Below are 25,357 nucleotides of genomic sequence, written 5' to 3' on the forward strand. Positions count from 1 at the left end.
ACTGAATGTAGTACCCTTAAGAATATGTTACTTAGACATGGATACCCACTTAATTTAATTGAAGGACTACTATATGAAGTCCACACTAAGAGGAATACAGGTTATTTTAGACCTTTATTAAATGGTAATAGGGTTGGTCAGTCTGATGAAAATATAGTATTGGTTAATAATAATACTAGTGCTGTTGATAGCTTGAATATTGCATATAAATTAATTTAATACCCCTTTTTCATTGGATTCTGGTATTTTAAAGATGATTTTGGTCAAAAATTGGGCCTTGGTTATGGATGATATATCTATTAAATCTAAGATTGGTGACTGGCCTAGAATAATTTTTAAGAGAGCTCAATTTTAAATATTTATTAGAGATGACATGGGCCCCATGGTACATAACTCTAGGATGTTTAAATGTGGGAGTTGTACAACAAAAACGAACCAGCACAAGGGAGAAGAGTGCCTAAATCTAATTTATTGCAGCAATATCTGAAAACTTCATACTGCAAACCGGTTTCAGCTGTGAGACCAGCCTTCCTCAGTGCAACAAAAATAGTATGGATAGCACATCCTGGTATATCCTTATATATCCAGAAATATTAAAGCCATATACACCCTAAAAAATAAATATGTGCAAATGTGGGAGTTGCCCATATTGTAAGTTTATTGAGGTAACTATTACCTTTAAAGTTAGGAATAAATTGTATAAAATTAGGGGTAAATATAACTGGAATTCTAAGGGTATAATTTACCTAGCTAAATGCCAAGTATGTGCAAATTTCTATATTGGAAAGACTGAACGCCACTTTAAGGAACAAATATATGAACACCAATATAGTATTAATAAACATAATTTAAATAATACTTTGGCAAAGCATATCGTAGCATATCAGGACCATTCTTTTAAGTATTTGATTGTCGATCAAGTAGAAAAGAATATTAGGGGTGGCCCGTGGGCTTTAAAACTTGAGAAGAATGAATTGTTGTGGCAGCTAAAATTAAATGCTTACACGTATCCTGGGCTTAATGACCATTGTTGATTATGCTGTATTTTGAAGCTTAAGTATCTAGACAGATAATTTTATAAACGTGATGTTATTTTTATTTGATATTTTTTATTTGTTATTGTTTATTATGGATGGATATAGTTAATATCTAGTGCATATGTGTATTTAATATATTGAGTGTTAATAGTTACCATGTTACTGTTATGTTCTTAAACACCACTGTATTTCTCATTGTCTGCCCCTTATGTTGATTTGACCATCTCGCTTCCTCTCTGCTTTTAATGGCTGGTGTGAGTAAGCACAAAATTATCATTTTGTGAAATCACTCCCCTTCAACTATTTAAATTTATTGGCCATCCTACTATATTCCACAGTACCAGGATATAAAAGTGCCCGCCCCCTTTCAATCTAGCTTGCTCTTTTAAAAATAGCATCTCTCTACTAAAACTTAACTTTTTAGACAGCTAAAACGTAAGTTACCCACTTTCATATCTAATTGCTTAGTGCACACTGCAGTGTTTAGGATAAACCTTTTTTTTTCATGTTACCTTTAAGCATCTGTTGCAAGACCACCAGTTATTGGACATCCCACATTCTGCCTATCAGTAGTCATTTTGGGATTAGTGCTTCTGTTTTCTACTGGTGAGAGAAGGAGTACAGTAACATTATTTCCTGGAGAATGTTGATCACCAGAAAGCTTAATAACTGCTTTATAGGTGACAATGTGGAATCTGTGCTTATATTCTGATCCTGGTGAAAGCAGGAGCAGAGTTCATTGATTCCTGAGTGTTTTTTGGTTGGAGAGTGAGTGTTTGTGCTTAACATACCCGATTGGTCTTGTTGTTATTCGAGGCATCTACCAGAAAAAAGGCTGCAAACCTACAGACCCTTGCATCATCTGAGACAAGACTATGGATCACCAAAAGGCCGTGGCCTGCTTCTCTTCTTGGGATTGGTGCTAACATTTTTCTTCTGATGAGAGAAGAAGTAAATGAGTATTGTATCCCAACAGAGTGAAGCTGTGGTGAGACCAGCATTAGTAGTAGCTTGGCATTAACCATTCATGCAACTCCCCTCTTTTCATCATTCATGACAAGCTAATTCTTTGTTTTCAGTAAGTACTGCTTGATTGTTTCTAACTTCAGAATATCTGCCTTAATACTTCATCTTTAAATTTTCAGGGTCAATGTATTAGTTTCCCCTCAAGTGTTTGTACAGACTCAGACACTTTGAATGACATTTTTCCTGTAAAAGCACAACTGAAATTTCTCCAATATCTAGTTGCACACAGGACAATTAGTATGCAGTGACAAGCACTGTCCACTCAAGAGCAGGATAAGTTATTTCTTACACTTATTTTATTGAATGCACTTCTGTAATGCTTATAATTGTGCTATACAGTTAATCTATTACATTCTGCACTGCTATAAAGCTTTTTTTACTGTTTCACTACATTTATGTACTGTTTTATACTGTTTTAACTATTTTTCATTGCTAGATAATGTTTCATTACTCTTATTGCATGTTTACTGAATTACTTAACTGTAAACTGCTTTTCATACTAAGAGTTGTAATTTCTGTTTGTGAGTGCTCTATCCATGATTTTCTGTGCATTTATTGATTTTTTGAGGTTTCTGTGTTCTAGTCTAGTCTGTTTGCAGTTAAAAGCATTCTCTAGAGTCTGCTTGCTCCTTGATCTGTTTAAAACTTTCATTTAGTGGCTACAGCTAGTAGCTGTTATAGTTTCCCACCCCCGTCCCTATTGTTGTGGTGTTCTTATACTTGGTGGCTTTGCAGTTGCCTTGATCTGTTTAAAACTTTCATTTAGTGGCTACAGCTAGTAGCTGTTATAGTTTCCCACTCCCCCGTCCTTATTGTTGTGGTGGTGTTATACTTGGTGGCTTTGCAGTTGCCCGCCCATACTGTATATTTGATCTGTGACACTCCTTCCAGTCTAGTGTCATTAGTTCATTCAATCTAATAGAGAACATTTGTGAAGGCCAACCCACTCAGATTCTTAACCTTGAATTAACTTCTGTTCCAGCTTACTCCATTTCCACTTTACTGAAAAACAAATTCTAAGCTTCTTTCCCCCCTTTCCTGTAACAAGTAATCCAGGACTGATCGTAAGCTCCTGAGGTCCCCCCCACCCCTGCTTAACTAAGGTTAAACTATTCCTGGCACCATAAAGTCTGCTCTTCAAATTTTCCCTTGCAACTAGCCAGCTTTTTAGTTTTAGCACTCAAATCTGTTTCTTTGAGTTCAGCACTTGTTCAGAACTCATTGTAAGCACTAAATAAGCTACAAATTATTACAGCACTCAACTGTCCTTGCTTGTCTAGAGGAAAACAGTTTTTAGTACTTAATAAATAAGCACCTATCCAGGCATGTCACCTATCCAGGCATGTCTAAAGGTCAGCTCCCGGTGTTTTCGCCTGTATATCTGATGAATCTGGGCATCTTGGGGCAATGCAGCAATTGCCTCATGTACACAGACACCCCTCTCCTCCTACCACCCAACACTACAACCTGTGAGAGATGCACTTATATAGCCAAACTGGAAGCAAAGATCTGTTCACCGAAGACTGGACTAGACAGTCAAGAGGAGAAGTTAAACACTTGCACCACACCACACTCATCACATAGTCCCTCAAAACCTACACTACCAAAACACACACATAGAAGCACAAAACACACACCTATATTCACAGATGCTCTCAATAGAAATCTGCACAAACAACCAAGACCTTCAAAGCAGAAATGCAAGCAACCTCCACCCCCAAACACAACCAAATGACACAATAGCCCACAATAGCCCACAAACTCAGTGTGCCACTCAACTACAGCCCATAAGGCATAATGTACCCAACACTCTAGTCATAGGTGACTCTATAGTCAGGCACACTGATGTTCCACTCACCAGGCTAAACAAGGAGAAAGTTACTGTCAGCTGCCTGTCGAGTGCCAGGATCTGCCACATAATGCATGCACTCAGGTCACTCCACAACAAGTAAAAATATGACTCTGTCATTGTCCATGTTGGTGTGAATGACCTGAGACATACCTCCCTGGACTAAATGAAAAGAGACATGGAGGAACTCTCCAATCTTGTAGCTCAGGCAGGTATGACCCTAGCCCTGAGTAGCATCCTGTCATCACCCAGAATGATACCACAGTAGAAGGACAAAATGATTGACTTCAACAATTGGCTAAGCTTCTGGTGTCATTCTAATGGAATCCAGTATCTGTCTGCCTGGGATGACATGATCGACAGACCACAATGCTTTGCCAGAGATGGCCTGCACCTTTCGCCCTTGGGATTCCAGATGCTGGCATTGGCTCTTGCCACCCCTATAGTGCCTTTTTTAGGCAAGGTTCAAATGACAGATTCACCACTGTAACAGGTACAAGCAAGCAAAATCTGAGGGCAATGCTACTCAATGCTAGAAGTCTAAACCTCAAAATGCACTCACTTAAGGCATTCCTTAAAATGGAGAACATCGACATCTGTGCAGTGACCGAGACCTGGTTCAAAGAGCACCCCTGCATTGCCAGGCTATAATTCATACCACATCTTTCGGCCACCTAACCCGGACCAAAACACTAAATGTGGAGGTGTGTCCATATTCATTAAGGATATCCACACCTCCAAGCAAGTTGCTCAGCATAATGCATCCGAGATTATCCAAGTTCAGCTAATTCTGGGCAAGACTGCAATCCAGATTGTAGCTTGCTACAGATCCCCCACCATGCCCCAGGATTCCCACTCCTCTTTTCTTGATACACTGGAAAATATTAGGATACAACCCAACACCATAATAATGGGTGATTTCAACTAACCAACCATTAACTGGGAAAACTACTCATGTACCAACTCTTTTGCTCAATGTTTTTCTGGAATTCATAAATTCCAGCTCCTTGGATCAACTTATCCACACCCCCACCAGGGACAGCAATATCCTAGATATGGTCATCATCAGCATGGGCAACCAGTGTTCCACACCAGAGGTTAATTCCTCATTGGTCAGATCCGATCACATGCTAATCACTTTAGACATCCAAATCCCGCCCCCACCCCCATTAGAGAAACAACCATAAAACATTTTTCCAAAGCCAATTTCACACTTCTTAAGATAGATGTTACAAACTTCATGGCACCCTTGCAGATGGACAATAGAGGTACGACTGCTGAATCCTACACAAATGCACGTTATACGCACTTACATGAGTGCATGGATCATGCTATCCCTAACAGAACCAAGATGCTATCCTCCAAAAAAATGAAGCCAATCTGGTGGTCTTCTGCCATAAACAAACTCTACAACAGAAGAGTAAAATCCCATGATTGGAGGAACTCCCTGGTCAGCCTCAGTAAGAAACTGAGATCCCTCATAAAATCATCCAAAGCTAGTTATGAAAACAAAATCGCCACTGATTCTAAAGACAACCACAAAGCATTCTATAGCTATGTCATGAATCTCAATGGCAACACTCAGATCTGCTCTGAGTTACAGCACAATGGCACTAAATATACAGAACCAACTGATATTGCCAACATCCTGGCAGATAGGTTCAGTGCTAAGTTTACCCCCCTCTCACCCCCTAAAGGGCCCATCTCTATACCGGAAGAATGCAAAGCTCCTGTAATCACAGCTGCAAAAGTAAAAACCTCACTCTCCAAAGCCAAGAACACAGCATCCATGGGACCAGACAATATCCCAGGCTACCTTCTACATGAACTACAGAATAAACTGGCACCCCACCTAAGTACCATGTCCAGTCATAGCCTCACCTCAGGCTTTGTGCCCATTGAATGGCACACCGTGGTAGTTATCCCACTCCACAAAGGGGGAGCCATGACAGATCCCGGGAACTACTGCACCATTAGCCTGACGAGCCTGGTCTGCAAGGCCATGGAACGTATCATCATGGAACTCATAAACAAAGACATTGGAGATCTCCAAACTCTGGACCCCACACAGTTCATGTTTGTAAAAGGCAGATCATGTCTCCTAAACCTGATAGACTTCTTTGAAGCAGTCATCAAAGCCATAGATGAGGGTAAGGTGGTTCACACAGCCTATCTAGATCTTGCCAAGGCATTCAACACCATCCCCCACTCTGGAATTATAGATAAACTCACTAAACTAGCTATAAATTCCTATGTTACAAGATGGGTAGCCAAGTGGCTTACTGACAGAACCCACACTGTGAAAGCAGCAGACTCCAAATCAGACTTCAGACTAGTGACAAGTGGTGTACCACAGGGTTCAGTCCTGGGTCCTCTCCTATTTGGTATCTACTTCTCTGAAGTACAGGCTAACACAGAAGGTCTTTGACTAACTAAGTTTGCAGATGACTGCAAACTAGGAGCCATAATCTAAGCTTCTAACAATGTGGACATCCCACAAAAGTGCCTCACTGAGACAGGTGCCTGGTGTCAAAGCCATGGCCTCAAGCTCACTGCCAAAAAGTGCATTGTCATCCCCTTTGGTAAAAACTCTGTACCCATGAACTACCACATAGGCGTTAGTCTACTTAACACTGAAAGTGTGATAAGAGACCTTGGGACACAGGTGGACAGTAGTCTCTCCTTTGATAATCACATCACCACAGTGGTCAGGAAATCCTTCTACATGGCACACCTCATCACAAAAGGTTTCTCATCCAGAAAAAAGAGGTCATTGTTCCCTTCTACTCATCACTCATTTGACCTATTATAGAGTACAACACCCCTTTTGGTATGTACCTCACAAGACATCTACAACAACTGGAAAGACCACAGAAATACCTCACAAAGAGGATTACTGGCCTCAAACAGATGCCCTATGCAGACCATCTAAAAAAACTCCAGCTTTACTCCGTCACATATCGCCTACTCAGAGGCGATCTCTGCCTAACATACAAAGCTATGTCAAACCCAGAGCTGTTAGACATGCTCCACTTAAAGAAATCCCAATACCTCCAAGCTACACATATAGGGACCTAAACCTTGTCATCACAACAAACAGAACATGCTGGAGGGATAGATTCCTGTCCCAGAGACTTTCCATACTCTGGAACAGACTACCTATCTATGTCAAACAGAGCTCCTCATTAGCACTCTTCAAGAAAAATATTGATGATTGGATGGGAAACAGGAAATTCACCCCAAGATCACTTCTGTGGCTCTGCTTGACAGGGGCACAAGAAAATAATTTTCTAGGGTGGTGAAAGCCAGGGTACCTTTTTGGATAGGCTTATATAGGGCCTAGGGCCAACAGCCTAGTACCTACCTATGAACCGGATACTCCTGACAATGATTGATATTCTCACTCCCACAGTCTAATCAATAAAAAAGGGTCTGTTGCCATGGATATGAACTTTTCTACTGTCTCCGCTGCTAGCTTGGTGGATATAGGCATCCTGAGGGAATGTAGAAATTGACTCATGTTTACTGGCAACCAGTTAATTCTCAAGCAAACTGATATAGTATGTGCGAGATGTATTTACATAACATCACTGGAGGTAAAGCTCTCACATAAAAGTACTCCTAATGTCAATAAGGTTGTCGGTAGTACACATGCTGCACCCATCACGCACAATTCAAAACAGACATATAGACCCACATATACTGAGGCACTTACATGTAACCTTCCTAAACCACAAAGACCTCCTAGATGAAGTACACATAAGAAATACCCTCAGCAGCCTCAAATGCACTCTTTCAAAACAACACCCACATCAACACATAGAGCTACATCTCATGGAGCCTCTACCTCTAAGCCCATAAGGCAAATCACCACACAATCCAACATTCTAGTTATTAGAGATTTCATCGTGAGACACACTGATGTCCCTCTCACCAGGCTGATTAAGGAGAAAGTTACAGTCAGTTGCTTATCAGGGGCTAGGATCCACCACATTACACGTACACTCAGGTCATTGGACCACAATTACCAATATGACACAGTCATAGTCCATTTGAGACTAAATAACCTGAGATGTACCTCCCTGGACTATATGAAGAGATACATCACAGAGCTCTCAGAATATGTGTCTCAGGCTGGTATGAGCCTAGCATTGAGCAGCATTTTACCTTCTCCAAGGATGATGCCACAATATGAAAAAAAGATGGCTGACTTTAATAATTGGCTTAGTTTCTGGTGTTATTCTAAGGGGGTGCAATATTTGTCAGCATACAAGGAAATAGTCAACATACCACGCTGCTGTGCCAGGGATGGTCTGCACCTCTCCCCTGTAGGCTTTCGAATATTAGCTAAAGCATTGTCTTCCCCCATAGTGCCGTTTTTAGCCAACAGCAAAATGAAAGTACTTCTGAAATAGCAAATCAAAACCAAGAAAATCTAAAGATGTTACTGCTCAATACCAGGAGCCTAAACAAAAAACTCCACTCCGTGGAAGGTCTCTTTACCCTAGAGAATACTGATGTCTGTGCAGTCTCTGAGATGTGGTTTAAAGCCACAGACAGCACACCAACAGTGCAAGGTTATAATGCTTTTCACACATTTAGACTAGCTACTTCACAGGCAGGGACTAAAGGTGGAGGTGTCTCTATTTACATCAAAAATAAATATACATCAAGGATCGTCAAACAGGACAATGTGCTTGAGCTGCTCCATGTTGAAATCACTGTAGATAAACTCCAATACCACTTCCTTGCAAGCTATAGGTCCCCCTCTATGACCCAGAAAGCACATACCATGTGTTTAAAGTTATTGCAACCCAATACCATATTCATGGGTGACTTTAATTACCACACTATTAACTGGGAATTCTATACGACATCAAATGTACATACACAGAGATTCCTGGATTTTGTAAACACAAACTTCCTGGACCAGATAGTCAGTACACCAACCAGAGGGACAACCATACTGGATTTGGTCCACACTAATATGGGAGAGTGCTGTACATCCCCTAATGTGATGTCTTCCCTGGTATGGTCAGACCACAAAATGGTCTCCTTTGAAGTAAAAGTAAAACCTGAACCCACAGCTAAACCGGGAATATTCAGGAACTATTCTAAGGCTAACTTCCTGCTATTAAGTGAGAACCTGGCAAAATTTCAAGCCCCTCTAAACCCTGAGAACACTTCTGGGTATGCAAAACTGTTCACAGAAACCCTGCACAACCATGTTAATAAGTGCATAGAGGCAGCTGTACCCACTAGGAAAAGTTCAGAACCAACTCAAAAAACAAGCTGGTAGAATCACAAAATCAATTGAATGTATAACAGGAGGAAGAAAATAATGGCAAAAATTAGGAAGTGCAGCACCCAGCAGGATAAAAGCACTTGCATCAAACTAAACAAACAACCCAGAGGACAAATAAAGCCTGCCAAAGCCAAATTTGATGTAAGTTTGGCCTCCCAGGCCAAGGGCAACCACAAACCATTCTTTAGCTATGTCCACAACCTCAAAGGCAACACACAATTGTGTGCAGAGCTCATTGTAAATGGAGCCACCTGTACTGAACCAGAAGATATAGCAAAACTCCTGGCAGATAAATTTAGCTCCAACTTCACTCCTCTCTCTCCCTCAACCTTCCTTCAGGAAATATCATCAAATATAACACCCCTTACAATCACAAGGAACAGGTCCTTAATGCTCTCGCTAAGACCAAGAGCACTCCATCCATGAGCCCAGACAATATCCCAGGATGCCTTCTAAATAGCATGAAACATGACCTATCAGGGCTTCTGGAATTACTATTTAACTGTAGCCTTCAAACAGGCTTTGTGCCTCATGAATGGAGAAAGGCACAACAGTCATCCCTCTGCACAAAGGTGGGACATTTACAGACCCTGGAAACTACAGACCCATACGTCTCACTAGTCTTGTATGCAAAGCCATGGAAAGAATTATCATGGAGATGATCAGTAGAGATATAGTAAACCTCCAGACTCTGGACCCAACGCAGCTTGGTTTCATCAGGGGCAGATCATGCCTGCTCAACCTGGTGGACTTCTTTGAGAAGGTCAACAAAGCAATGGATGAGGGCAAGATGGTTCACACTGCCTACCTTGACCTGGCCAAGGCATTTGATACAATACCCCAATCGGGTATTGTTGACAAACCTCAAGAGGTTAGGTACAAGCCCGTATGTCACCCAGTGGATAGCCAACTGGCTCACAGACAGGACCCAGGAAGTTAGAATTGGGGAGTCCACCTCTACAAAGAGGCCAGTTACATGTGGAGTCCCTCAGTGATCAGTCCTTGGATGGCAACTTTTTGGTATTTACTTCTCAGAAGTTAAGGTCAATGTCAGTGGTCTCTGGCTGACTAAATTTGCAGATGATTGCAAATTAGGAGCTGTCATTGAATCTCATACTGACACAAATGTTCTCCAGGAGGGGCCAACACAGACAAACAACTGGTGCCAAAGCCATGGACTAAAACTAAATGCCAAGAAATGCATAATAGTGTCCTTTGGGAAGTCATCCATCCTTAGTAACTATCATGTTGACAACACACCCTTTAGAGTTGACCCAGTTATCAGGGACTTAGGGACACACATAGATAGTAATCTAGCCTTTGATTATCATGTGTCTACAATGGTGAGGAAATCATTCTATGTTGTGCAACTTATAAACAAATGTATGGCATCTAAGTCCAATGAAGTCATTATTCCACTGTATTCGGCATTCATCAGATCTATAATTGAGTACAATGCCCCCTTTGGTATGTATCTAACCAGGCATATCCAACAAGTGGAATGTCCACAGAGGTTCCTCGCTAAAAGACTACATGGTGTTAAGTAATATGTCCTATGATGACTGCCTCAAGGCCCTATCCCTGTATTCTGTTTCCTACAGGCTTTTGAGGGGAGATCTATGACTGGCATACAGGGCATTGTCAGACCCCGTCCTGATGGACCTCCTGAATATTCACAAAACAAACAGTACCAGATTTACCTGCTCTAAAGACTTAAACCTTGCCTGTGATATAAATAGGACCTGCTGGAGAGATTGGTATGTATCCCAGGGACTACCTTGTCTATGGAACAGGCTCCCCATCCATGTGAAGCAGAGTTCCTCCTTAACCCAATTCAAGTGCAACTTGGACAATTGAATGACAAACCAGAACTTCATCTTTGGTTTGACACCTATGTCGCTAATGCAAACAGGTGACCTGTAAATGGTTCATCTCCCAGTCCCATGCTTACACTTATCAAGAGTGTCATAACTTGTCAGAGATTCAGGATACATAACTAGGCTTAAAAAGGCCTTTATGGTCGTTAGCCTAGTAAACACCTATGAACCTATGTATGGTTGTTTAGTTTCCCTTTTAAAAGTAAGGTGTATTTGTGATGTCTTTAATGATGGGCAGTATTTAAAGCACTTGTATTTGTCTTAAAAAGTTCAATTAATTGATTTGAAAGAAAGCGCGCTTATTAAACAGTCATGTGGATTCTGAGTTTCAGACTATTCCTTTTATTACTGATTTCAGTATTTCATTAAGTAACAAATCAGCTATCAGTAAACAGTAGCTGAGTAAGTTAAGCTAAAAATGTTGAGACTTACTTTGCTAAATGTAAAGCAGGTATTCTGCTTGAGGCAAGTGCCCTCCATGATTTCTTCCATAGCCCGATGGGAGATGGTGCCTTCCCTCACTTATATTATGAAAAATAATGTGTCTGGGCATGGAAATTATGCAAATAGGATCTCAACACACCACTCTGTCTGAATCACTCAATTTCCACATTGTGCAAATTGGCTAAACTCTGGGATAAGGTCTATGTAGTTTTGTATACATGCCTGGACATCTGCGGACAGCACTACACATGGGTGGTTCAGCTTATGACTCTGGATGGATACGTGTAATTCCACATAACATTACTGGAAGTGGTGTCACTCTAATGCATAGTTCATTAGCAACGTATACTAACAAACTGGGCTGCCCTGTTTTACATCAAAAACTGCTATGTTAGGACATCGTCTTACATTGCATATATTAGGTTGTCCCACCACAAGTCATGCAAATGAGCTGTCCATCATGCATGACAATTGGCACACTTACAAATGTGTAACCATGAATTTACAATGATTTCTCTATGAAATTTTTCACATGCTGTACAGTGGCATCTGAGGAAGATGGCAGTAGTGCTTTTTGTGCACAATGGTGGTATGTTTTGGAATCCAAGATCTTCTTCAATCTATTACAAGAAAATTGTAGGCTGGGCTCCTGAAAGAGAGCTATGAAGGCCATCAACACAAAGCAGAGGCCTAAAATAGCTAAGACCAGGTATTAGCATGATCCATGGGATCTCCCCACAGAGGAACAGTGTCATCACCACTATAATAAACTTCCAACCTTAAGAATGCACCAACCACCTATGTACTGTAAGTAATCCCTGTCTTACCAACACTTGTAAACTGCCACCGTGTACCATGCACATATCTAACACACTTCCATTTCTTTCTCCTCAGCCCCTGAAACAATTACAGAGAATGCATACCTGCACAGGAGGAAGCTGGAGTGCCATAGAAAGTGACAGGAAAAATGTGTTTGTTACTGGTAGTAGAGGTGTCTATGTTAACAATTTGGGCATTTCCTACATCTGTAAATAGGAAAGGTATGGATTTAATATAGGGTTACCAAGTGGGACTTTTATGGAAACATAAGATTTTACAGGTCAATCCACACCTACAGTCAGTGGAAAGGACTGGACTTCACTTTTTTGTCTTCATAAATTCTCAGTTTTGTAGAATGTCAATTGCTTCTGATGTAATCCTATAATGTAAGGTATTGCCGGTACAAAGGTGCTAGTTTAATGCAACTGCAAAATGAATTTAAGGAAATATTTTTTTGCCATTATATATAGTATCATTTGTCATTTTCTTTGTTTTTTCACAGAACACAACCGTCCACATATGGACTGTTCTGCATAAAAGGGTAACAGGAAGTATACCTTGTTTTATACAGTACAGTATTCAGAGGTAGCACTCTGGATACCTGATGCTATATATGTATATGAGTGAATGCTTCAGTGGTGTTTTACATGAAACTCAATATGTTAAGGTGTTCCTTTCAGATGGTATCTTATGATGTCGGGGTTTGATTACTCTCGTTGGTACACTATTTTTGACATCATTGTTAGTTGACCTTTATTTTTATTGTTCTTTAGAGTACTACAGATACATTTCATGGAAAAGTATGTGTGAACTGATTTCTCCACTTCACTGGCACACATCTCACATAGTTGCTTTCTCAATATGCCTGGTATGATGACATTTTGCATGTTTAACTGCAGCCTTCATGCATATTATGCAAGTAGGTTGGCACATTGAGCCTTTAACTTATGAACTGCACATGTTTATGGCAGTGGGCTTGATTCCCTACCCTTGTTTGTGTATTGCAGCATCACACAGAATTTCATGTGGATATTTATTGTCATTCTGACTAACGTACCCACATCATTTTTATGTAAATTTCTGTGGGCTGCATGTTTTCTCTTTAATTCTTCAGTTGTCTGACACATAGCGTTACTGCATGTATGTTTGACAGGTAGCTTTGATGAGATTGTACAAGTAGCTCAATGCATTAATGCATTGTCTTTCAGCTTGCATTTGATAATGTTATGGCTGTGGGTTCAATTCCATCAGTGGTTCTTTGGGGTGGGTGTTTGCTGTTCTTTCAACTGTAGCACTTATACTTTTGTAAGTCATAAGTAAGTACTCATTTTTCTTCATACATGTACACTTGTATCACTCTCATCATTACAGTGGGTTTGTCTGCAACTTTTTGTGTACTATGGGCAGAAGTAGCTAAACACATTCAGTCCTGTTCTTCTAAATCATGTGGTGATGGCCGTGCGTGTAATTCACCTATGGATTTTGTAATGTAACATCATTGTTGCTTTAGGGTGGGCGTTTTCTTGTTCATTGAGTTATAGTACAAGTAATCTAGTGAGACTAAGGATATACCTTAGTAGTGTATTTTCATTATATCCATACTTCTTGCTTTTCCTCCCTCTTTCACACTTCTATTGCATACATTTCTTTATATTTTATTTTTCTTTCCATTTATTTTATACTTGTAGGCAGCAGCATTGAGTCATGCACTAATTCTTCCAGCAGCCCATGGCTCACCATCTGTGGTAGCAATACCACCGACATCCACAAAATTGGTGTTCAAGGATGCTGAAATCACTGTCACACCTCTTGCAGCACCTGCATTAGGCACTGCAGCCAGCTCTGCACTGAATGGTGCAACTAGCCAGTTGTCATGACTGTGAACATGACACCTTTGTCACCTGGCAGAGAAATGGGGTGGGGGGGGGTTGACAGGATGGAGGATGCCTTTATCAGCTGAAAAAGAGCCTCATCTGGTGACTTTTTGACTCACACCCCTGTCCTTCACTGGCTCCACTGCCTGAGCTAGGGCTCAGTGGTGAGAAAGCATAGGGAAAATAGGGCTCAGTGGTGAAAGAGCCTAGGGTAAGTTGAATAAGGTCCCCCGGGACATGGCTGGCACAGACTTGTAGCTGTGGAACTCATCCTGTTGCTCCACTCCCTTTTGTGTCTATGCCCACACATCTTTGGTGTCCAATCCTCTTTTCTCTGTGTGTCTGATGTCTCTTTCTTCATTGTGTTCCTGCTCTGTCATTGTCTCAGCACCTTCCTTGTCAGTCTTGTGTGTCTTTTGAATTTGTTGCTGAGACACTGCTACCTACTCTAACCCTCTTACCTTCCTCTTTTTTCCCTTACTACTTTCCTCAGCTTTGTACAAGTACAAGGCCTTCCTGAACCCCCTACTTAAACTCTTTAATCTTTAAGGGTAAGATGGGGGGCTTTTCAGTACTGGTCATGGAGGCACTCAGTGGATGGATATTTCTGCCATTTGTTTTTTGTTTGTTTGTTTTGTTGGTGGTTTAATAGATCACAGCTCACAAGCAGTGTTTTTTAGACTGGAAAAGTGCTAAGGATGAGGACCACACTAATGTGCTACAGCTGCATCTAAGTGAAAAATTGTTGAATTAATCTGTCTTGCTATGGTGCACGATTGCAAGGCAGTGCACAGTGCTGCATGATGTGAAACCAGCAGAAACATGCTCAAACACAGGGCTTAGATAACAGAAGCTAAAAAATTTAAAAAGGTTCAAAAGGAAAAATTATGCTTACTCAAGCCATAGACCAACCACCCTTCAGCAAACACACTTCTCTCACTAGAGTGCAGAATGGCCATTTCCAATCAAAGATGGCCTGGAAAATATGTTTAGAGAAACAGCCACTACAAACAGACCCAGATGCAGCAAACCTGTATCTGAACTATGCTATGGCTACTAGCTACTCTAGTTTTGGCAGGAAACACTAGGGAATGTTTAACACAGCAGAAAAACAACAGTGAGACACTAAAAACATTTTAGACAGGAAAATAAACAGCAAGGATACTATAAAGAATGTTTTAAACAGCAAACAAATCAGTTATTTTAGCAGTGCTTTGTCTGAAAACCAGAACAAGCAGAACATATTGCTTTGCAGCAGTGAAAGATATCAGAAAATACTTAAGCAGTGAAAATAGCAAAAAGAGCTTTGCAAACATTGAAAACAGCAATAAAATATGATTTAACAGGCATGGTAAGGCAGACAATTGCAGTACAACAGTGCAGTTTGGTGCACAATATTTAAATAAGTATGCCTTCTGTGTGGAGTCAGCATGTCCTCCCCACGGTTAGGTGGCATTCAAAAGACATGCATAAATGGGCATGCCTTCACTGAAGGTTGGATGTCGAGCTGGCACCTCGGCGTTCATGAAAATCTACTGCCAATCATTAGCAGCCCGGAGTTCCACTGCAGCGACCCCTAATCGGGAAAAGCTGAAAGACAAACAACAACAACAGCATTAAAGTATGCAGCAGACAATAAAAAAGTGTAGTAAATATATAATTAAGCAAAAAAAAAAAAAAAAAAACAGGAAACTTATGTTTTTGGGAAGCTCAGAAACCTCTAGTAATCTGATATCTTAGTTGAGAGTTGTGGCTGCTAGCCTACCTCAGTTCAGCTCAGTAGAAAGAAGCAGAAACCTGCTCAAATGCAGAGCTTAAATATCAGAAGCTAAAAACTTGAAAAAACTAACAGGTTCAGAATGACCAATGAGGATGCTTCCTCCAAGTCCTAGACCAACCACCCTTCACCAGACAGGTTCCAATCAGCACACTTTTTCCGATCAAAGATGGCCTGAAACAGTCATCTGAATTCTTGAGAATCTTTGGAAGATTTAATATCCCAAAACTATCTCATAGCAACCTAGCTTCTTAAAATTGCAGGGCTGCATAGCTAGATGTCATACTCATATTGTAACCCATCCCTTACTAATGGTACGTTATCCTCTGGATTCAAGCCTAGCATTATTCACACCAAGATTTCTCCACACCAGGCTTAGATTAATTCCTGAACATATTTTATTGCTGCTATTTTGTATTTTTCCACTTCCCAAAAATAAAGAAGTTAAATACCTTCAAAACTTGTTCCTTAGCAAAATGCAAAATGTGGCACACTGTAATTTTTATATGCATTTTGTATATTCTACTCCTATGAGGAATAAATCTAAATTCTGAATCCAGACTTTACAGTTTTTTTGTAAACTGCCTTGCAGCTAGAGAATCCTTAGTAGCAAATTATAATTCCATGCACTTAAACAAACAGACTCTTGACTTTGAGTATATTTATTCACTTCCACAAATATGTGTTCACTTTTTCAAATTTACTTCTCCATTATGATAAACCATAATATGATCATTTTAAGTACAATGTCTCTGCAAGTAACTCAGACACTGTGGATGAGCTTCTAGCATCCATAAGGTTTTTACTCAGACTTCTTTCTACACAAAATGTGTATCATATGTCATACAAAAGTTGTAGCTATTAATTAGCATATTTAAAACTATAGCTATATACTCCATATACTACAAGTTGTTTACAAACTTTCCCTGGAATAGGAGGATTATGCCAATAGGGATATTTAGTGATGCTGTATTTTGGTAATACACAGTCTTCTTCTTCTTTCGGCTTTTTCCCGGACACGGGTCACCACATTTGGTAGTACACAGTATCATGTGAATTTTAAGGACCCTGTCAATGATCCTTGAAAACCATTTGCATGTCTTGAATATATTGGATGAACTGCAAATTGCAGTGCCAGAGGTGTAGCAGGTAGAAGGCTATGTGTTCAATTCCCACACCAGATAGATGGCTTACTGACTCTGCATTGCAGCATAACTGAGGTTTTGCAGTTCTGAGATTGTCTTCCTTCAGATTAGATGTTAAACTGAAATCCCATCTGCTTGAGATGGTTGTAACTGAGGTAGATGTAAAAGATCCTATGGCACCTATTGAAAATAATAGGGGTCCTTTATTTTACACAACATAAAATAGCACATTATTTCCATATTTCCATATTTATATATATATATATATATATATATATATATATATATATATATATATATATACATTTCTATATTTTTTCACTATTTTATCATTTTTCTTATAAAATCCTCATTGTTATTCTTCCATAATTCTTCCATAATTAACCCCACAACTATAATCTAATTTCTCCCAATATATCTGTCAAAATCCATTTTCCATTAAACAAAATTTCATTCAATCATTAATTCCAAATAATCCATATTACATAAAAAATTCTTACCTACCCTTCTCACATACCTTTTCTTCTAGTTTTTATAATATCCATACATAATCATATTCATATCTAAATTATTTGTCATAATAATTCTCAAAACTATTTGCACAACTTTTTCCAGAGCTTTACCACTCTTTTGCATTAAAAAATGCTCTGTTATCTCTTCCTCCCCACAAAATAAGCACACTCTTTCAATTTTCTTTTACATGGCATATTCCCCTTTACTAGTAACTTATTTATTTCTAATCACCAAATGAAGTCTTGACACCCATTTGTCTTGGTACACCACTTTTTCTTGACTCACTGACTATAATCACTTCTTCTATAAAATGGTCCAACTGATTTACACAATAATATTGTTTCATCACATTGTCATACCACATCTTTCTATCTTTCTCTATGTTATCAATTTTTATTTTCTATGTCAGTATTTTTTCTTGATAATTTTTAATTTCTTCATTTATATATTGTTTTTCTGTTGTTATTATTCTCATCATCACCCAGAACATTTTGCATTTATATTTAAACATTCTCACTGTTAATTTCTCATTCTCTTCCTTTACCCACTTCAACAGTTGATTCAAATATAAAGAACCAAAATACATAACTGTTTTTAGTAACCCACCCCCTTCATTTTCATTCAAATATAATACATCCATTTTCATTGTATTTAATCTTGATCCCCATATGAAATAAAACACCAAGTGTGTAATTTCCTTTTCAGATTTCTGTGGGATCAAATAAACAATTGACATATATGCTATGTTTTCCATTAGTACAGAATTCACTAGATAAACATTTTTCCTGAATGCTAATCTATACATCATCCACAGAAGACACATTTCTTTCATTTCTCTTATCAAACCCTCCCATCCATACATTTCAACCTCTTAGATCAAGATATCTGGGCAAAGCCAAAGGCCAAAAAATAATGACAAATTTTAAATATTGCTCTTAGAAATTAGAAATCTGATAGAATAACAGGATTGAATGGTATAACATCTGAAACTCAAATATCTGTCATTATTTTCTAATTTCAATCATTAATTATTTGCAAATAATTTGCCAGAAATCCACACTTTTATAAATGAGACAAAAATCTGGACATTCTGCAAAAATCCACACAGTTGAAAGGTATGCTCCCATTGTAACATAACTACCTAATTTTTTTCTTAATTTTATCCAAAGCAAAGACACGTAATTCATTGAAAAATGCATACTCCCAATTTCCAACACATCACCCACATCCTTATTTTTTATCTTTATTCAGTGTTATTCTCATTTCCTTTAAACAGCCATTGAGACAAATCAAAAATGCCTTTATCCATATTTTGTTCTCAGCAACTGCAACTATATCATCTTTGTATGCAAAACCTACTGGAATCACCCACTCCTTTTATACTTCATATCTAGCGTCTTTCATTTTATAAGCTGCTTCACTCAGTACTGCATTCATTACCAGTGCAAACAATATTCCATGTATGGGTATCCTTGTCTTATACCACACATCATGTATATTTCTTTACTCAGTCACCTATTCACTCTCACTCTATTATTTTGACATGCTAACATGCACACTCTCCTAATTATTTTACATATTCCCTACTTCCCCATATTATCCCACAAATCAACATGTTTTGCTGTATCAAATGCCTTACTAATATCACCTATCATAAGTTTCAAATCATCCATTTTACTTATATCATCCATAATTTCTCTTACAACCAATAACAATTTTTGACATCCCTTTTATGCCATACATAACTTCTTCCATAATATCCCTCAGCCTTCCTTCCATTCTCATCAGTAGTATTCCCATAAAAATATAATCTGTGTTATTTACTGTGATGGGTCTCTATTTTTTTTTTGTTTCCATCTTCTCATGTTTCTTCTGTATAAATTGTAATATACCACTGCATAACTCTTCATAAACAAACCCTTCCTTCAACCATCCATTCAGTATATTTACAATATACTGTCTTTGTCAATCCACTAAGTTCTTGTACATTCCATACCCTACACCATCTGGGCCTGATACTGAATCAACTTACTTTCTTTAATAATAAATAAACTGTGTTATATTGGCAAAAAGGTACTTTAATAAATATAAATGGTGAGCACTTTCGTAAAACTTCCCCACACCATACCAATATCACAAAAAACAGTTAAATATAAATTTAAAAAGTACACAACCAATAAACAAACAGCTCTGATACACATGACATAAAGACAATTCAAACCTCCTACTTTTCAGTCTAGGTTTTAAAGAGACCTTAGCATTAAGTCCATATACTTTATCAGCTTGTAGGTGTAATATCCAAAATAGTTCATGACTCTCAGTGTGATTAATGACATCCCCAAGTCTACAATGTTCACTAATTACCTCTACAACTTTAAAATAAAATTATGTGTACTATCTGTTTCTTTGATGTGCCTAGCCAAAGAATTGTTCATATTCAAATTCCCGATATCCCTCTAATGCTCCTTCATTCTTTCAAAGAGCATTCTATTTGTCTTACCTATATAACTATACAAGGAGGGGATTGGACTACAGTGCCCTGGCCAAACACACCATGTTGACCAATGAAGAACATGTATTTTTGTTTCAGGTGTTAATGTGCAAACCATGAATAATAGGTTAAGGGACCATGTTAATCAGACAGAGTGTGTACAACTACAGTGGATCTTGAGGTTGGGGGCACACAGGGGGCTGGGTCTTAATGACTCCGTCCCACTTAAACTAGTTTAAAGTCTAGGAAATTAAAATAGTTTAGAATTTAAGCATTATGTTTATTATTATTTATTATTTTTTATATATTTTTAGTACTTTGAAATCAGTGTGTATATATTTGTGCACAATGTTAGATATATTAATTTATGTAGTATATGTATTGTGCAAAAGCATATATTTGTATGTATGAGCCTGAACACAGAGTGGGAGGGTTGATGGAAGTTCTATGTGTTTGATTGGCTGTTTTCAAAGTTTGAAATATGTATTTAAGTACATGTTATTTGATTCTTAGTTGTCTGATGAAGCAATGTTGAGCATTGTGAAAGCGCTTACTCATTTTCAATAAAACGTTGGATTTTATATCTTGTGGATTATCTAATTCTATAAAAATGTTCTCTCCACCTCACATCCACAACAGTTAACCATCCCATCCTTTCCAATGTTACATCTAGTATTTTTACTGTTTTTTTTCACACAACACAGACAATCCAAAGCAATGTTTACTTCCTAAGTTCCATATTATATTATTTTTTCACCCCGCATTTTTTTTCTGTTTGCAGTCTTTCTTCACATGTCAAAAATCTTGCATCTTCTAACAGAATAGCATCAACATCACATTTAGCACACCATTCCAGTATTTTTGTCCTTCTTGTAGTGCTAAAATACTGTTTACATTTACTGAAAGTACTCTAAATGTCTTTTCATTCTTTTTCATTTTAGGGGAAATATTTTAAAGTCTTCATTTTCTTGCTTTTTACTCTTCCCTCAAATGAATATTTTTCCTCGGTTTATGTACAATTAATACTTGATCCTCAGAATCAGATTTTTCACTGGCTAGAACTAAATTATATTAATCCCTTCTTTTCACTCTCTTCTTGCATGCACTTCTCTCCTCATTTTTTCCTCCATAATTTTGTTTCTTCTCCAGCACCTTCTTCATCTAGTTCACCCTCTCCCCAAGCCTCCTGTTGTCTGTCCTCATTCATGTTTTCTTCCCCTTTTCTGTTCTTTTTCATTATTTACCATTTGCTATTTACAGTCCATCCAAAAGTGTTTCCTTTTTACATAACCTGCATTCAGGCACACAATGTGTTGTATGTCCCATCACACCACACTGGTTATATTCTATCTTGTCACCATCATTAATTAAATAAGAAAAGTTCCCATAAAAGAAATATGATTTAAGCAGGTCAGCATATCTTAATTTCCCTCTTGCAGCCAACCACAAAAACAACAGTTGGCAAATGTTTCCCTATTTTTTTCACATTTCAAACCAGTTTCCAACACCCACCCTCCATTCCATAGGTTTCTCACATCTCTAACTTTCACAGTATTATCAACAGTTTCTCACAGACCCTGCATGTATTTTATAACATTGTCTTCTTCCAATTCATCAATTCTAAACTACAAGGTAACATTTTCAACATTTAAGTAACTACCAGAAAAAAATAATTGCTTCACAGATAAATGTCCTTCTTTTTGTTACACAGTTTCAGACATTTTATCATCAGTCCATCAGTCACAAAAAGTCTGTCCCAATATGTATAAAAGACTGAATTTCTTGAGCACTAAAACCCAGAACAGTTACTAAATTGCCTCATACATAATCAACAATGTCATTTGTTTCATTTGTATTCTCATAGTTTGTCTTCTCTGCTTTTTCAAAACAGTTTTACTTACAGTTTGCTACTGATCTCATTTTTTTTCCGGCAGTCACAGCTGCATAAGTTCTAGTCACTACATTACTTGTTGCCACAAAGCCAAACACCTTGTCACTTTGTTGTTGCTTTCCTCTTTTACTTTCTGTCAATACTGCATATGTTTTAACTGCTGCATTCTCTGCTGCCACATCACCTTGTTTCTTTTTCTATATTACCATCCTCAGCACATCTGAAAAAGTTTTATGGCATCTTACTCTATGAAACAGCAGAACTATCACCTGGATCATCCTGCCTGATTATTCTTAACAGAACATCATTTGCAAGCCCTTCTGATGCCAGTTCTGTTATATGCACCACTCCAACAGACTCACTTACCTCCTCCGTTGAGACAGCTAAATGTTGCTCATTTGTAATATCCAACACACAATCCTTTTTATTTACATTCTGAAGCTCCATATTGAACATTCTTTTCTCTAAATTCTCATTTTCAGCATCCAAATTCTCCATAGCTTTTCTCTCCTCCTCCATACTGCTTCTTACCTTAGGCCTCTTCCTTGCTGCTGTAGGAGACCTCCAGCACCATCTAGCAGATCCAAAGAGTAGGGTTCCTTTATTTATATACAAGAAAATAACTCTTATTTACAATATATCTACATGTTTACAAATATCTACAAATGTACACATATATAGATATACAAATATATTTAAATATATTTAAACATATTTATAATTGTCCTTACAATCATAATAAATTTCTATCCCTGTTAGACCCACTAACCACCATCGAATTTTACATAATATTGTTGCTAAAATCCATTTACCATTAAACAATTTAATTTATTCTCTAATTCCATTTAATCCATATAACATAAAATAACAGTTTATCTACTCTTTTGACATATTCTTTATTTCTGTTCTTATAATATTCACATTTAATAACATCCATGCTTATTTTATCCACTTCTTTGATATCTGTGAAAAGTCTTCTTTGTATAGTTTTCCACATAACTTTTTTTTTACTTTTTTACATTTCAAAAACACAAGTTTAATAGTTTTTTTCTTCTTGACAATGTAAACATGTTCTATCATTTTTTATATGGAAGTTTTTTTCTTCTTGACAATGTAAACATGTTCTATCATTTTTTTATATGGCATATTTCCTTTTAACTGGTAATTTATCTTTTACCTGTCTCCACAAAAAAATGACATTCTGTTTTCTTATTATACAATTTATATCAGTTAGATTTTCCCATAATTGTATATAATAATGTTTTATCATTACCTTTTTATGCCATGCTTTTCTTTCTTTTTCTATATCATCATTTTTTTTATTTTCCACAAAAATATTTTTTCTTGGTAACATTTTATTTCTTCATTCATACTCTCATTTATCTCATTTACTCGTTTTTACCATACCCCCCATGTTTATCATATTTATACAATTTTACTACTAATCTCTTATCTTTTTCATTTATTCATTTTTGATAGTTTGTACAAATTTAATGAAGCAGCATATACCAGTGAGTTAATTAACCTTAAACTCCCTTCCTCTTTATTTGCATACACATCTCCTCCTTTTTGCTGGGTTTAATCTAGAACCACATATAAATAAAATAAATTATCAACAATAATTCCTTTTCTCAAATACTGTTGGCAAAATAAATATACTTGTTAAGTATGTTACTCTTTCCATCAGTACTGAATTTATCAAATAAGCATTTTTTTCACAATGATAATTTATATGTTTTCCAGGAAAGACAGATTTGCTTTATTTCTTAGATTGTTTCTTTCCAATTGAATTCTTTATATATCTTTATTCCCATTGTTTATACCTAATACAGACATGTCATGATATATAACCAATATTCACTACATCATTTAAACCTTTACTTTTTCTCTTTAATTAAAACCATAAAACCAACACTATCATCTCTAGACACTAATTTGTGAAAATTATTACTTCTTTTATCCATTTTTTTTTGCAATTATTAAAGGACTGGAATTCTTAACCCTTCAGGTGTTAAATACCCTGCCTCCTTAATTTTTAAATTATTTCACACTCTATCTCATTATGTGCAAAGAGTATACAATTCATTGGGTATCCTGGCTGTCACCACTCTTCCTGTGCACTTATTGACTTAACCAGCCATTTACAAGTGTTTTTACTTTATTATTACTATACCTTGACATGCATAATTTCCTAACTTTTGTACTTAGATTATATTCTTTAATTATTATTGCTCATAAGATTTCATGTCCACTTATTGAGGTCCCATATCATGATTTTTGCTTCTTCACTTCTATTCATAATATTATCCACAATTTCTCTAACTATCATTTATAATTCTTGACAACTCTTCCTCTTTAGGCTCTATACATATATATATATGTATATATACATATATATACATATATATATATATATATATATATATATATATATATATATATCTTCCATATTTTTTTAATTTTAATTTCAAAATGTTATTGCATTATTTTCTCAATTTCTTTCATATAATTCTTTTTCTTTGTCAAAGTGCTTTCTATCATTATGTTCTAAATTGTCCAATGTATCATCATATGTTCTTTTATATTCAACTTTCTCTACTTTTCTCACATCATATTGTCACTGTAAAAGCATTTTCTATATTTTCCCTTCAATATCATTTACCATTCAGACAATTTTTTGATAATCTTTCCATAACTGTATTACTAATCTCTCTCTTTATTTCATTATTTCTCATTTATTCCTTTGACTGTCTTATATATTCCTTACTTTCTTTTATCCCTAGCAATATTGCAAGATTATCATGAATCCTGTTTCAACTACCTTCCCTTTTCCTATAACAAAATATTCTGATACTATAAAATAATGTATTACAGTTTTATACATGACCCTTTTGTAAGTCTATGAATTTTTCTCACAAAGCTTTAACTTACCAAATCTTATAACTTCTAACATTTTTCTTATAGCATTTCCTTTCTTTTTACACTTGGCTCTTAAATCACAATTACAGTCTCCTATTATTATAATATTCATATTTATCACTACATAGTCTAAAATCTAATAAGCTTTCCCTTTCTTTACAATTAGTATAAGCATACTATATTCTGTTATAATTGCAAATACTTGCTTTTTCCATTTCAAATCTACAATGGTTAATCTTCTCATTTTTTGCTAAAGTTACATATAATATCTTTATTGTTTTTCTACATAATATGGGTATTTCAAAACATCTCTCATTTCCCAAATTTCAGTTTATCTTTCTTCCCCATAGTTTCTCTGATTGTAATCTTTCTTCATTTGTTAAAATTGTG

The sequence above is a fragment of the Protopterus annectens genome, chromosome 3.part0 (genome assembly GCF_019279795.1).
Source record: "Protopterus annectens isolate FY-2018-M chromosome 3.part0, PAN1.0, whole genome shotgun sequence".
NCBI lineage: Eukaryota > Metazoa > Chordata > Ceratodontiformes > Protopteridae > Protopterus > Protopterus annectens.